General features: G+C 44.6%; 1 pseudogene; it reads left to right on the top strand.

Moving 5' to 3' along the window:
* Positions 1 to 353: 353 nt before the first annotated feature.
* On the top strand, positions 354 to 2,810 carry LOC144890836 (uncharacterized; annotated as a pseudogene).
* The last annotated feature ends 391 nt before the right edge of the window (positions 2,811 to 3,201 follow it).

Raw genomic sequence — 3,201 nt, forward strand, 5'->3', positions numbered from 1 at the left:
AATGGCAAAATCAACTTACCTACAATCAGATTTCCTCCGGAACCATTGGCCACTTTGTTAACATAGAACACACCTGCATCAAAAGCGTTCCTAAAAGACATCAGAAGCTACAACATGGCCTTCTGCATGACCAGCTTTGGGGCGGGGCAGAGGAGATCAAAGAAAGAGGATTCATGCCTACATTCAAAGTTGTTGGACAGGTCTACCATATCGCTGGCTCCCTGCTGCCACTGCCTGAAGAAACATCTCAATTCCTCCCGATTTATTTCATAGCTGACGCAACCCAACAAGCACAGACCAGGTGCACCAACATTCAGGGCTTGGACTTTCAAAATGTCATTCAGATACAAGAAATGCTACACAGAGAGAATGCATACGTACAGACTTCAAAGCTGCCTTGGAAAATGTCGGTGACCCTCCAGAAAGAAGAGTCGTTATCCATGCTGACCAAAAGCCTTCAGGGGAACACGAACGTCTATAAAATGCGCCAACAAGTCCAGAAGTCGCTGTGGTTATTGTGGGCCAACAATTCGAAAAACGAGACATTATACTGCATGTCAGATAACACGTTGAAAAGAATAAGCGAAACGCATAGAGCCTACGATGCCCTGCAGTACCCATTGATGTTTGCGAGAGGCGAAGACGGATATAACTTCAGCATCACGAAGACTGATGGAAAAAAGATTTCAGCTATGGACTTTTACGAACGTAGATACAATGCACCAACAAGTCCAGAAGTCTTGCCTACATTCAAGACTTCTGGACTTGCCTACATTCAAGACAGGCTAATGGAAACTCAAGCTGGCAACCCACTACTGCTCTACCGTCAACTTATTAGTATGTTCGCTGTCGATATGTATGTGTAGATAGAATCTGAGAGACTACTGTTCATCAGGCGGAATCAGAAAAAGCTCCGAGTTGAAAACTATGTTCACTTGAGAGACGCGGTACAAAACGATGGCGACGTCACCAACATAGGAAGAATGCTATATTGCCCTCATCATACACTGGGGGACCAAGATACATGCAAGAATACGCTCGAGATGCCCTTACATATGTCTGCAATTATGGTCGTCCCGATCTGTTCATTATGTTCACTTGCAATCCACAGTGGCCTGAGATAACAACCGCATTAAAGCAGGGACAGGCAGCACATGAAAGGCATGACTTGGTGGCTAGGGTGTTCATTCAGAAAAAGAAAATGCTTCTGCACTTACTCATGAAAGGAGAGATACTCGAGCAGCGAAGGTGTTACATGTACTCTGTTGAATGGCAAAAGCAAGGCCTGCCACACGTCCACTTGCTGCTTTGGTTGGTGGATAAAATTAAGCCCGATCAGATAGATGATGTCATAAGTTCTGAAATACCTTGCAACGAAGATAACCCGAATTTGCACCAGATAATTGCCAGGCATATGATTCATGGTCCATGTGGCACATTCAACATGCAATCGCCGTGCATGAAAGATGGCAAATGCTCAAAGAGATTCCCCAGGCAGCTCATTGACGAAACACAGACTGGCGATGACGGCTATCCAATGTATAGAAGATGTGCGAAAGGCAAGGGAGGTGACACAGCGAATACAACGGTTGGCGCACAAGTAATTGAGATTGACAATAAATGGGTGGTGCCGTACTGTCCTGTACTATCAAGGATAATCAATGTGCACATAAATGTGGAGTACTGCAATTCCGTGAAAGCAACCAAATATGTATGTAAATATATTAACAAGGGCAGTGATTAGGCGGTGTTCACAGTACAGGGAGCTCAAAGACAGCCACAGAGAGCAGCAGAAAAACAGCCTATCGATGAAATCACACAATACCAAACTGGACATTTCACACACTGGACAAATCAAAACTGGACAAATCACACAAAACTGGAGCACGAATGAAGCTTTCTGGAGAATATTCAGCTTTCCTATACATGAGCGTTATCCCAGTGTCACGCACCTGGATGTACATCTGGAGAATGGTGAGCGCATTTATTTCATGGAAGAGAATGCCATTCAACGTGCCCAAAGCAGACCAAGAACAAAATTGACGGCCTTCTTCCTTCTGTGTCAGAGCGATGAATTTGCCAAGAGCTTGCTGTATTCAGAAATTCCTCAGTATTACACGTGGCAAGAGGGTAGAAAAACATTCCAGAGACGAAAACAGGGGAGGTCAGTTGAAGGTCATCCAGACATAAGGGCTGCAGACGCTCTTGGGCGAGTATACACTATACACCCTAACAACACAGAGTGCTTCTACCTACGCCTCATACTACACAATGTCAAGGGTCCTACGTCTTTCGCCTACTTGAAAACGGTCAATGGAACAGCATGTAGAACTTTCCAAGAAGCGTGTAACAAAAGAGGGCTGTTGGAAAATGATGACCACTGGAACAATACAATGGAAGAGGCAGCCTTAGCCAAAGCACCAGCCAAGCTGAGAGGTCTGTTTGCAACAGTTGTGGCCACATGCAGTCCATCTAATCCCATGCAGCTCCTACAAATGCACAAAGACAGCCTGACTGAAGACATACTACATAGGGCCAGACTAGCAACAAACAACATGGTATTGGCATGCACACAAGACATGTACGAGCAAGAACTGAGTTTAGTCGAAGACATTGTTCTAAACATGACCGGAAAAGACCTGCAGCAGTTTGGATTGCCAAATCCAAAGAGGACTAACACAAACAATCTCAGTAAAGAAGTTCTAAGAGGAAAAGCCTATGATTGTGAAGGCTTGACCATGTTCTTAAACGCAAATGTGCCCATGCTAACGAATGAGCAAAAAAAATGCATACGATCAAATTGGCCATAGCATCATGATGGAAGAGGGAAGGCTGATATTTCTAGATGCTCCTGGTGGAACTGGCAAGACTTTTCTAATCAACCTCCTTTTGGCAAAGGTCAGAAGCATGGACGCAATTGCAGTTGCAGTAGCTTCATCTGGAATTGCAGCAACACTGCTCAAGGGTGGTAGAATGGCCCACTCCACTTTCAAGCTGCCACTTGATCTCACAAGGACAGAAACGCCAGTATGCAACATAAGCATAAGTATGTTAGCTCTTTCACGAGCCTCGATCTTGTATACAAAACGAAAAAAAAAAAAAAAAAAAAAAGCATGGGAACTGGACAGGCAGAGGTGCTGAAGTTGTGCAAGCTAATTGTCTGGGATGAGTGCACCATGTCGCACAAAAACGCACTGGAGG

The sequence above is a fragment of the Myxine glutinosa genome, chromosome 2 (assembly GCF_964187855.1).
Source record: "Myxine glutinosa chromosome 2, kmMyxGlut1.1, whole genome shotgun sequence".
NCBI lineage: Eukaryota > Metazoa > Chordata > Myxini > Myxiniformes > Myxinidae > Myxine > Myxine glutinosa.